The 13613-nt window shown below is 45.4% G+C and overlaps 1 protein-coding gene across 32 annotated transcripts in view; it reads right to left on the reverse strand.

The window, feature by feature from the left end:
- Positions 1–13613, reverse strand: part of VSIG4 (V-set and immunoglobulin domain containing 4) — a 791917-nt gene that overhangs the window by 739442 nt on the left and 38862 nt on the right. The gene's annotated exons all lie outside the window — the stretch shown is intronic.

Here is a 13613-nt window from a genome sequence, read left to right on the forward strand (position 1 = left end):
TCAGCCCAGTTCATTGTTAAATTGTTGGCAGCGGATCATTCAGGACACTCTCAAAGCGTGTTGACAACAGAACAAAGCTTTAATCAGCTAATAAACAGGTACAGATATGATAGGCTTTGTGGAATCAGGAATATACATATCTTAAGTGTCTCTGTGCAGCATCAGCAGGCTGCTTCTCCTCTCATGCACAGACACAGGAAACTGCACACAGTCACATGGTCTTTTCTGTGTGTGAGCCTCTGGGAGTTTTTTTTTTTTTTTTTTAACTTTATAGACAATACACAAACCTAGCAATAGAACATTTACGGTACATACACAGGAATGGAGTTGTTGCATTAAACATATTCCAAGATAAATAAATCTGTGATTGAGGATAATGTCACATTTGCATGTAGCCAAAAAGTGGGGCCCTGGAGTTGGTTACTGGTGGGCCCTTGGCACCCCAGTTTATCACTGGATACACAAATAATATATGTGACATTTTAACCCTTTCCACCATTAGAAAATTAATAAATATTGTAAGCAGGGGTCCACAAGTGTAGAGGGGGATCAGGAGCTGAGGGTACCGGAGGGTAAGAATAGAGGAGTGAGGCGCCGGAGTCAGCGCCTGTGCGTGTGCGCATAGCGCGATCTCCGGCGACATTTTGTTGAAGACAAATTTGCAGTGTCTTCAACAAAATGGTGCCAGATAGCAGGGTATGTGCACGCACTGACTCTGTTGCCATTTTATTTAAAAACTTAACTCCGCACCGCGCTATCCCACGCCCACCCACTGTCTCCGCCCGCTGTCTCCATCCGCGCTGACTGCATTGGTGGAGGAGGGGCCTCCAGCCTCTTCCTCCACCAATCAGCGTGTGAAACAGCTGGTGCAATGACGTCATTTCATTGCGTCAGCTGTGTATTGCAGAGTCAGCGCACCAGAGACAGGAGCAGAGGCACAGACAGAGCGCCCTGGGAACAGGACCAAGGTGAATATAGTGTGTTCTTTTTTTTTGTATGGGAGGCTATGGGGGTCTCATCCTGGACATGGGGAGGCTATGGGGGTCTCATCCTGGACATGGGGAGGCTGTGAGGGTCTAATGGTGGACATGGGCAGGTTATGGGGGTCTAATGCTGGACATGAGGAGGCTATGTGGGTCTCATCCTGGACAATGTGGAGGCTATGATGGGTTTCATCTTGGACATGGGGAGGCTATGGGGGTCTCATCCTGGACATGGGGAGGTTATAAGAGTGTCATTCTGGACATGAGGAGGCTATGGGGGTCTAATGCTGGACATGGGGAGGCTATGGGGGGTCTTATCCTGAACATAGAGAGGCTATGGGGGTTTCATCCTGGACATGGGGGGGGTATGAAGGGGTCTCATCCTGGACATGACATGGGGAGGCTATGGGAAGTCTCATCCTGGACATGGGGAGGCTATGAAGGGGTCTCATCCTGGACATGGGTGGGCAATGGGGGGTCTGATCATGGACATGGGGAGGCTATGAAGGGGTCTCATCCTGGACATGGGTGGGCAATGGGGGGTCTCATCCTGGACATGGGGAGGCTATGGAAAGTCATCCTGGACATGGGGAGGCTATGGGGGGGTCTCATCCTGGGCATGGAGTGGCTATGAAGGGGTCTCATCCTGGACATGGGGAGGCTATGAAGGGGTCTCATCCTGGACATGGGGAGGCTATGGGGAGTCTCATCCTGGACATGGGGAGGCTATGAAGGGGTCTCATCCTGGACATGAGGAGGCTATGGGGGGGTCTCATCCTGGATATTGGGAGGCTATGAGGGGTCTCATCCTGCGCATGAGGAGGCTATGGGGGGTCTCATCCTGGACATGTGGAGGCTATGAAGGGGTCTCATCCTGGACATGGGAAGGCTATGGGGGTTTCATCCTGGGCATGAGGAGGCTATGGGGGTCTCATCCTGGACATGGGGAGGCTATCGGGGTCTCATCTTGGACATGGGGAGGCTATGGGAGGTCTTATCCTGGACATGGGGAGGCTATGGGGGTCTCATCCTGGACATGGGGAGGTTATGGGGGTCTCATCCTGGACATGGGGGGGCTATGAAGGGGTCTCATCCTGGACATGACATGGGGAGGCTATGGGAAGTCTCATCCTGGACATGGGGAGGCTATGAAGGGGTCTCATCCTGGACATGGGGAGGCTATGGGGAGTCTCATCCTGGACATGGGGAGGCTATGGGGGGTCTCATCCTGGACATGGAGAGGCTATGAAGGGGTCTCATCCTGGACATGGGGAGGCTATGAGGGGTCTCATCCTGGACATGGAGAGGCTATGGGGGGTCTGATCATGGACATAGGAAGGCTATGGGGGAGGGGGGGTTCATCCTGGACATGGGGAGGCTATGGGGGGTCTCATCCTGGACATGGGGGGGGCTATGAAGGGGTCTCATCCTGGACATGGGGAGGCTATGAGGGGTCTCATCCTGGACATGGAGAGGCTATGAAGGGGTCTCATCCTGGACATGGGGAGGCTATGAGGGGGTCTCATCCTGGACATGGGGAGGCTATGGGGGGGTCTCATCCTGGACATGAAGAGGCTATGAAGGGGTCTCATCCTGGACATGGGGAGGCTATGAAGGGGTGTCATCCTGGAACTGGGGAGGCTATGAGGGGGTCTCATCCTGGACATGGGGAGGCTATGGGGGGGTCTCATCCTGGACATGGGGAGGCTATGGGGAGTCTCATCCTGGACATGGGGAGGCTATGGGGAGTCTCATCCTGGACATGGGGAGGCTATGGGGAGTCTCATCCAGGACATGGGGAGGCTATGGGGAGGGTCTCATCCTGGAAATGGGGAGGCTATGAGGGGGTCTCATCCTGGACATGGGGAGGCTATGGAAAGTCATCCTGGACATGGGGAGGCTATGGGGAGGGTCTCATCCTGGACATGGAGTGGCTATGAAGGGGTCTCATCCTGGACATGGAGTGGCTATGAAGGGGTCTCATCCTGGACATGGGGAGGCTATGAAGGGGTCTCATCCTGGACATGGGGAGGCTATGGGGAGTCTCATCCTGGACATGGTGAGGCTATGAAGGGGTCTCATCCTGGACTTGGGGAGGCTATGGGGGGGGTCTCATCCTGGATATTGGGAGGCTATGAGGGGTCTCATCCTGGGCATGAGGTGGCTATGGGGTCTCATCCTGGACATGGGAAGGCTATGGGGGTTTCATCCTGGGCATGAGGAGGCTATGGGGGTCTCATCCTGGACATGGAGAGGCTATCGGGGTCTCATCTTGGACATGGGGAGGCTATGGGAGGTCTCATCCTGGACATGGGGAGACTATGAAGGGGTCTCATCCTGGACATGGGAAGGCTATGGGGGGTTTCATCCTGGGCATGGGGAGGCTATGGGGGTCTCATCCTGGACATGGAGAGGCTATGGGGGTCTCATCCTGGACATGGAGAGGCTATCGGGGTCTCATCTTGGACATGGGGAGGCTATGGGAGGTCTCATCCTGGACATGGGGAGGCTATGAAGGGGTCTCATCCTTGACATGGGGAGGTTATGGGGGTCTCATCCCGGACATGGGGAGGCTATGGGGGGTTTCATCCTGGACAAGGGGAGGCCAGAGGGGGGGTGTCTCATCTTGGACATGAGAAGGCTATGGGGGGTCTCATCCTGGACATGGGGAGGCTGTGGGGGCTCTTACGATATATAGAAGGGGCTTTATTTAGGTTCAAACTGTATATAGGTGGATGTCAGCACACTTAATTCTGCTCAATATTAAATCATACAATTAATGTAAAAAATTGCGCCGGAAATGTACAAATAAAAATGCTCGCCACCCGGGTGAGAACGGGTTAAATAGCTAGCATATTTATATCTGGGGAACACATGTTTGATCAGCACCTTGATTATGGTTGTTTTTCCCACCTCCTTCACATGTATTTTATCTTGAACTAATAAAGTTTGAGCAGAGCACTTTCTACTGTAGCATCAGCGTCTCTGCCCCCTGCCAGGCAGAAACGCCGTCCCCCTTACCGCCGAGCTCCTGGTCTGGTGTCTTCTGGCCTCCCTGCTGCTGCTGGTGCACGCAGCTTCCCGGGCACTGAGCTTAGGGCACGCGCGCGAGCTACCTCCCTCTTAAAGGGGCCGTGCGCCGTCCTAAAAAGTCCCCGACCAATGGCCGGAGGACTTTCCCTATTTAAAGAACCTCCTCCAATACGGAGGTGCCCGTGCAAGGTTGTTGCTCTGTGTTTCTTATTGTTGCTTCAGCCCTCAGGTCCCTCTGCAAGTCAGTCCTGTCCACCAGTCTGTTCTTCAGTCCAGTCCGCCAGTCTGACTACTTTCCAGCCCGACAGTCTGTCTACAGTCCAGTCCGCCAGTCTGTCTATGGGCTCTGCCCGCCTGCTTACCTGGAAGCACCTGCCTGTTACCTGCCGTGCCAGTCAGCCTGCTTACCTGGAAGCACCTGCCAGTTACCCGTTGTGCTCGCCAGCCTGCCTACCCGGAGCACCCGTCTGGCTATCAGCCGAATCAGCCCGCTTGTCTACTCGGACCACCCGTCAGCCCGCCTGCCGTGCTCATCCGCTGTACCGGTCAGTTACTGCCATCAGACCCGTGGGAGTCACCTGCTCTCATACAAGGTCGGTCCCAGAGTGGCACCTGGTTTCCCTGCTCGGTCCCTTCCTGGTTCACGGAGTCGATTGAGCCACCGTGGGACCTAGGTCAGGCCAAGTAGGTACTTAGTCACGCCCCTCTGGTCCCTCCTTGCACCGCAGCACAGAGGTTCCACCACCCGGATCCGTAACATCTTCCACATGCTTACCGTGTCCCCTATATGATTTTTTGCAAACTACAAACAGGACTTCTTATGGCTTGCTTTCTAAAGTGGCTTTCTTCTTGCCACTCTTTCATAAAGACCAGATTTGTGGAGTATACGACTAATATTTGTCCTGTGGACAGATCCTCCCACCTTAGCTGAGGATCTCTGCATATCCTCCAGAGTGACCATGGGCCTCTTAGCTGCTTCTCTAATTAGTGCTCTCCTTGCTTGGGATGTCAGTTTAGGTGGATGGCCATGTCTTGGTAGGTTTGCAGCTGAGCCATACTCCTTCCATTTTTGGATGATGGATTGAACAGTGCTCCTTGAGATGTTCAGAGTTTAGGCTATTTTTTCACTATCTTAATCCTGCTTTACTCTTCTCCACAACTTTATCCCTGACCTGTCTGGTGTGTTCTTTGGTTTTCATGATGCTGTTTGATCCCTAATGTTCTCACACAAACCTCTGAGGGCTTTACAGAATGGCTGTAGCTATACTGAGAATAAATTACACACAGGTGGACTCAATTTACTAATTCTGTGACTTCTGGAGGCAATGGGTCACTCAGGATTTTATTTATCGACTGTAGGGGGCTGAACACAAATGCACGTCACAATTTTAAAATGTATGTTTTTAAAATAATTTAGAAAACCATGTTTTATTTCCCCCAAATTCAATTTTTTTCCGTGTGCAGCCCATATAGCTAGTCGAGTTTTGAGACCCCTGGGTTACAGTCACATTATTAATGCTCATATATTAGTCCAGCAAGGGCTCTGCGGTGTATTATGGGATCGGGGATCTTGTAAGTTCTTCTGCCCTGACAGCCTGACCATTGTGTGGGATGTTTTAACCACTCAGCTTGAATCCACTTTTTTGATTTTCATAAGGCGAGGGATATTTGAATGGTTGACATAGGCATATACACAAATATACTTAGGGACCCTAGTCCTTGCACATGGTCCGTATTTCTTAATTGCTGTTCCTTTTTACAGCTTCTGTTTTTATCTTAAAACAGCTTCTGAGCATTTCTATATATAGGCTTTCATTGTGCGGGATCCTTTGAGGGATGTTGTCTCTTTTCTCAGGCATTTTTTAGATCTGTTGTCCACCGCCACCATAATTTGTTATACTGAGTATTGATGTACTTGTTTGTGATTTTCATATAATAAATTCTACAGTGCCAGCAAAAAAAATCTTTACATTTGTGCGGTAAAAAAAAACTTTACGTGTAAAATCCGCATCATGATTTCACTTCTTAAAAGTGCACACAATGAAGGAAATAATCAAAAACTATATAATAGCAAAACTGGCTTAGTAAAATGTAAATATCAATACTAATTAATTAAAATACTAATTGTAACGAAATATCCGCAATAAAACACTTGAACGTTAAGATTTTGTGGTTTCGTTGAATTTGTAAAGATTTTTTTTGCCGGCACTGTATTTATCAAATAATTGCTTTTTCCCCTGTTTTTCTTTATGGGAGTTCTTGCAACCGTATTATTCCATATGAGGCTTAAATGGGCATGTACAGTATTTCCCTGTTCTGTTAGGTTTATACTTCATAGGGGTTTTTTCTGCATAGGTTAACATATGTAATATTGTTTCTAGTACCAAGAGATACACACAGGCTTGGACTGGCCCACAGGATAACAGGGGAATCTTCCGGTGGGCCCTTGTACAAGAGTCGGCCACCACCCTCTTATATGAGCAGCACTTGGCACAATACACTTGAATCACTATGTACAGGCACAGGGCGGCATCTTATTCATTTAACAATCTGCCCAGTTCATTGTTATATGCATTTGAAAAAAAATGCAATAAATGCTATCAATATGTTGCATGTACGACAAATTGGCATCAATATAAACATTGTCTCAACAAACAAAAAAACAACCCTTACACGGCTCCACCGATAAAAAGATAGACATGTTACACGCCATGGAAAATGACGACACACAGCCCCAAATTTTTTTTTTTACAAAATTCTACATTTATTTTTGTCACTACAAAAAAAATCAATGCAAGTTTTCCATAATTGCACTGACCTGGACAATCATGTATCCATGTCATTTTTACCGCTAAATTAATGTCGTAAAAACAAAACTGAAAAAACAGTAACAGAATTTTTTTCTGCATTTCATCCCATGTGGATTTTTTTTCCTGTTTTTTTTACATTATTTGGTAAAATGAATGGTGTCATTCAAAACTACAACTCGTCCCGTAAACAACAAGTCTCATACAGCTACGTTGAAAAAAAATGTAAAAAAGTTATGGCTCTTGTAAGATGCGGAGAAAAAAGTGAAAACGCAAAAATGAAAAATGTCATGGTCACTAAAGGGTTACAGAGTTTGTCTCATAATAACCAGGATAGATAGGATTGTGAGTACAGTTGTGCTCAAAAGTTTACATACATCGGCAGAATTTTTCCTTTCTTGGCCTTGTTTCAGAGAATAAGAATGATAACAAAAATCTTTTCCTCCACTCATGGTTATTGGTTGGGTGAAGCCATTTATTGTCAAACTACTGCGTTTTCTCTTTTTAAATCTTAGGCCATGTGCCCACGTAGCGTTTTTGTAGCTGCGTAAACGCAGCGAAAACACTTGTAAAACCGTCTGCCATGCAAAGCAATGTGAATTCGGATTTGCTGTGCACATGATGCGCTAATTTGCGCGCCGAATTCGCATTGCGTTGCTAAATACAGCTTGACCATTTCTACCGCGATTACGCTGCAAATTCGCGGCCATTGAGGAACATTGAAACTCAGCAAACCCGCAGGTATATGTGGATTTGCTGTGTTTCAATTAAATTCAATGACTGCGAATTTGCAGCGTAATCGCAGTGCGTGTGGTACCCGGGATGAAGAGGAGACTACAACTCCTCTTCATCCCGGCTACCACACTGTGAAAAAAAGAAATCAAAAAGTTAAAAATAAACAAAACCTGTATATTCACTTCTCCGGCGGCCCCCGGTCTGCTCTCCAGTCTCCTCCAATCTGCTCCCGGCCACGTCCTCTTTCCTTGGCGTCCTGCGGTGTACTGTCAGGATCTGCGGTGACGTCATTTAGTCACCTGATGGTCACGCGACCGCTGACTATGGCGGTCAGGTGATGGTCGAGTGACCATCAGCTGACTAAATGACATCACCGCAGGTCCTAAAAGTACACCGCGGGACGCCGAAGAGAGAGGATCGCAGGATCGCCGCCGGGAGCAGACTGGAGGACACTGGAGAGGTGAGTATACATGTTTTTTTTTATTTTTAACGTTTTAATTCTCTCTTTTTTTTTTTTTACTATAGATGCTGCATCTAAAGCATCAGTTGTTCACACATTATAAATCCATGCCAGTTGCATGGATTTATATTGTGTGACCAACTTGTCAAGCACTTTTCCAAGTGATGCTCAAAATCGCTTGGAAAACTGCTTGAAAAAACGCATGCAAAAACGCTTTTCTCTGGCAGAAAAAACGCATGTAAATATGCATGCGTTTTTTTCTGCAAGAGAGAGGCAAAAATGCTCTGCATCAAATCTACTACGTGGGCACATAGCCTTAATGACAACCAAAAACATCCAAATGACCCTGATCAAAAGTTCACATACCCTGGTGATTTTGGCCTGATAACATGCACAGAATTTGACACAAATGGGTTTGAATGGCTACTAAAGGTAACATCCTCACATGTGACCTGTTTGCTTGTAATCAGTGTGTGTGCATAAAAGCTGAGTGAGTTTCTGGGATCCAGACTCTTGCATCTTTCATCCAGCCACTGACGTTTCTGGATTGTGAGTCATGGGGAAAGCAAAAGAATTGTCAACAGATCTACGGGAAAAGGTAGTTGAACTGTATAACACAGGAAAGGGATACCAAAAAATATCCAAGGAATTGATAATGCCAGTCAGCAGCGTTCAAACTGTGATTGACAAATGGAAAATCTGTGGCTCTGTAAAAACTAAACCACGGTCAGGTAGACCAACAAATATTTCAGCCATAAGTGCCGGGAAAATTGTTCGGGATGCAAAGAAAAACCCACAAATAACATCAGCTGAAATTCACGACTCTCTGAAAACTAGCGCTGTGGCTGTTTCAAGATGCACAATAATGAGGCTCTTTAAGAAAAATGGGCTGCATGGTGGAGTCACCAGAAGAAAGCCATTACTGCGCAAATGTCACAAAGTATCTTGCCTACAATGCACCAAACAGCACAGAGACAAGCCTCAAAACTTCTGGAACAAGGTAATTTAGAGTGATCAGACCAAAATTTTACTTTTTGGCCACAACCATAAACGTTACATTTGGAGAGAGGTCAACAAGGCCTATGATGAAAGGAACACCATTCCTACAGTAAAGCACGGAGGTGGATCGCTGAAATTTTGTCGATGTGTGAGCTACAAAGGCACAGGAAACTTGGTAAAAGTTGAAGGAAAGATGAATGCAGCACGTTATCAGCAAATACTGAAGGCAAATTTGCACTCATCAGCCCGAAAGCTGCGCATGGGATGTACTTGGACGTTCCAACATGACAACGATCCAAAACACAAGGCCAAGTCGACCTGTTATTGGCTACAGCAGAACAAAGTGAAGGTTCTGGAGTGGCCATCTCAGTCTCCTGACCTCAATATCATTGAGCCACTCTGGGGAGATCTCAAGCACGCAGTTCATGCTACACAGCCAAGGAATTTACAGGAACTGGAGGCTTTTTGCCAAGAAGAATAGGCAGCTTTACCATCTGAGAAAATAAAGAACCTCATCCACGACTACCACTAAAAATTTCAAGCGGTCATTGATGTTAGAGGAGGCAATACATGGTATTAAGAACTGGGGTATGTGAACTTTTGATCAGGGTCATTTGGATTTTTTTGGTTGTCATTAAGATTTAAAAAGAGAAAACACAGTAGTTTGACAATAAATGGCTTCACCCAACCAATAACCATGAGTGGAGAAAAAGTTTTAAAAAGTTTTTTTGTTATCATTCATATTCTCTGAGACACGGCCAAGAAAGGAAAACTTCTGCTGGGGTATGTAAACTTTTGAGCCCAACTGTATATCCACCAATCTCTGATCAGAAGTTGCACAAGTGATCTATCTGACCTTTACGAGAAATAAGTGGCCAAAGGTTCTAGAAACGCTCGTGCCTCTTAAATAATTTCGGCTATGTTTGGATTTTTTGGGAGGTTCCAGTCAATGGCTGACCGTACAGCTGCAAAGGACAGAGCGGTATGGTGCTGCTTTCCTGTTGGTTCAAGCTGTTTTGATTGGACATTAACCTATTCACGACATCCGCAGTACAAATGCCAGTCAAATACCTATAAATAACAATTTATATATGTATATATATTAAACAAGCTGACAGGGATTGCAACAGGGGTTAGTAATGAGAACAATATCACAATAGCAATAACAATAGCAATAACACACAATACATCACAATAGCAATAACGATAGCAATAAAATCCTTCTCTAAAATACTGTATCTAGCCCAAATATGGGAATAGCACTGAAGTCCATTGGTTCTGCAAATGGCCCTAGCGGGGGTCTCTGGTTATTCCCGCTAGGCCTTTAAGTCTTTTTCTGACAAAGTCAATTAGCTCCCGTTTGTCTTGTTCCACCTCACCCGTCCCCCTCCCAACCTGATACCCTAAACCCAATTGTTCCCGGTACCGTGAGGGAGCGGTTGAAGTGACAGCCCTCTTCAGTGATGACACTCGTCGGCTTCTGCTGTTGAGATCTCTCCGGCACGACTCGTTTCTATCCTCTCTTTGTCCTGTCAATCGGGGCGGTTTACCACGTCGTGGGTAGGAGGGTCTTCTACATTTCCTTAATGTCGTATCCAAGTCCTGGTCCTCTTCCGTAGCTGCGCTGAATCCCGTGCTCGTTCACCAGCAGCCACCCGTCTTGCCTTACGGGTCTCTCACCCCGGTCTCTCTCGCTGGTTACTTCAGCGCGTCCGGCCTGCGTCACGTCTCTCTCAGTGTCTGGCGCCGAAATCACCTCAGGCTCTGCGCGCTCGAACGCTAAATTTTGAAATCCTCTGCTGGAGGTCACCTGACCAGGTCCAGCGTCCAAACTTGAAATGCTCACCAGATGGCGCTCTTTCTCCTTATTACATACATCTCGCACTGATTCTCTGAAAGACTTTTCTCCTTCTATTACACATATCCAGCGCATGTCAAAAGTGGGTATATGAAGAGGGTTCTTATAGTGAACCCGCCTTATACCCGACAGGTGATGGCTGTGTATTACAGCCAGGACCCGCCGCTAACAATCATGGGTGGAGTGGGTGTTTACCTGTTAAAGAGCAGCATTTAACACGCACCGACATGTGTGCATGTAATTTTCACCGCCCCCGTTATGTGATAGCGGGTCTCCAATTGGTTGTCATGATAGCTGGGGGTCAGCTGATGACCCCCGATCCTCTCATTACGGAGCTCCTTTGAAACCCTGTCTGTGGCTGGGCTTCAAAAAAGACCATGACTTCTGCTATATGCAGCGATGCTGGGGCATCGCTGTATATAGCACAAGCGATCAGATGATCGCATCTTTAAGTCTCCTCAGGGGGGTAACCATAACAGAAAAAGTAAAAAAAAAAGTTTTAAAAAAGCCAAAAAACTAAAAAAGTTCAAATCACACACTTTTTCCCCCATTGAAAATAAAGATATTCAAAAGATAAAAAAAAATACACATATGGTATCGCTGCGTTCAGAAAAGTCCGATCTATCAAAATATAAAAACAATTAACCTGATCAGTAAACTCCATAAACCAAAAAAATTCAAGAAAGTCAAAATTACATTTTTTTTTGTCTCTGCAATTCCACATAAAAAGCAAGCGATCAAAAAATCACCTTTATCCCAAAATGGAATTACTAAAAACTATGTCTCACCCTGCAAAAAATAAGCCATCACAAAGCTCCATCGGCCAAAAAATAAAAATATTAAGGGTCTCAGAAAATGGTGACACAAACCCAACATTTTGTTTTTGAAAATTTCTGAATATTTATCAGAGCTAAAATAATATTAAAACATGTTGGGCATCACCGGATTAATATTGATTAGGAGAATCAAGGTAATTTTTACCACAAAATGTACACCATAAAGACAATTCCCCAAAATAAATGTCAGAATTGTATTTTTTTACAATTTCACTGCACTTGGAATTTTTTTTCCCAGTACACTATGTGGTAAGATGAATGGTGTCTTTCAAAAGTACAACTCGTCCCGCAAAAAACAAGCCCTCATACAGTTCAGTCAAGATGGGGTGCAGAGTGTACTTTAATGAGAAAAAAAAATGAACTTTTTAGAATTTACTAAATGGCTGCAATGGAAGAAAGAGTGAAAAATTGAAAGGGGTCTGAATACTTTCCGTACCCACTGTACAGACATGGAGAACCCATACGGCTAAAGGTAGCAGATATAAAACTGCCAAAGAGATTAAGGACCAGGAAGATCCATTCTTGTTTCACTACAGAGCTCCAAAGTCATTTGTCATGTTCCTGTATAAAGAATTAGGGCAGGTGCAGGTGACGTTATATTCTCTTATTCGAGAGAATTGGGACGACTATGCAAATCACATTCTGGTCAGAGTTTGATTAGAGTGTGATCATAGTCTGCTCTGATTTTTTTCGGATGAGGAGACGATGGAAAAAACTTCTCCATCTTCTCCATTCTGTCAGTCCATGGAAATTGGACTGCACTCAGATGTCATCCGAGTACAATCTGATGTTTTACATGGACTCATTGATTTGCATGGCCGAGTGCGATCCAAATATCGGATCAAATTTGAACATGCTGCAGAGATTGTCCGAGCAAAGTATTGCACATGTGCATGGTCTTTTAGAATAACATTGGTCTGAGTGTGATCCGATGATTTGTCTGATCGCACTCAGACCGAAAATACCGCCATCTGCTCCTGCCATCAGTAATATTCTGACGCTATCAATTAGTATGCATTCGGCACACGGCTGAAACATCTTCATTAGGCCTCATTCAGACATCCCTGAAAATCACTGCGAGAACAAATACACATTATATTATATGAGGCTGTTCACATGTCTGTGTTTTCTTGCAGACCATGTTGTTTGGACGCACTGATCAAAATTACCTATAAAATTCTATGGTTCTGTGAAAGTCACAGCCTACAATATGGATGACATCCGTGTGCTGTCGGTGAGTAACATTGTAATGGACAGGGCGGGTTTGTCCATTTTTTTCATCAGTGAAGAATCGCTGATAAAACACATGATAAGAACTGAAACACTGACCGACACTGAAGAAACTCAGAACAAAGCACTGAACAGCAGGCTGTGTTTTTACATATGATAAGAATCAAAATGTCTGAATGAGGCCTAAGTGTGGTGAAAAATCAAACCAGTAACTACTCCCATTTTTGGATAATGAATTGAACAGTGCTCCATGATATGGTCAGAGCTTGATCTGTTTTTTATAACCTAACCCTGCTTTACTCTTCTCCACAACTTTATCCTTGACCTGTCTGGTGTGTTCTTTAGTTTTCATGATGCTGTTTGATCCCTAATGTTCTCACACAAACCTCTGAGGCCTTCACATAACGGCTGTAGTTATATGGAGAGTAAATTACACAGAGGTGGACTCAATTTACTAATTCTGTGACTTCTGGAGGTAATTGGTCACTTAGGATTTTATTTATAGACTGCAAGGGGCTGAGTGCAAATGCACGCCACGATTTTCAGATTTATATTTTTAAATTAATTAGAAAACCTTTTATTTCCTTTACACTTCACAAATATTTGCTAGATTGTGGTGGTATCACATAAAATCCCAATAAAATACATTTAAGTGTGTGGGTGTAACTTGAA

The sequence above is a fragment of the Phyllobates terribilis genome, unplaced genomic scaffold, assembly GCF_046119375.1.
Source record: "Phyllobates terribilis strain yellow unplaced genomic scaffold, ASM4611937v1 Scaffold_7__3_contigs__length_470593459, whole genome shotgun sequence".
NCBI lineage: Eukaryota > Metazoa > Chordata > Amphibia > Anura > Dendrobatidae > Phyllobates > Phyllobates terribilis.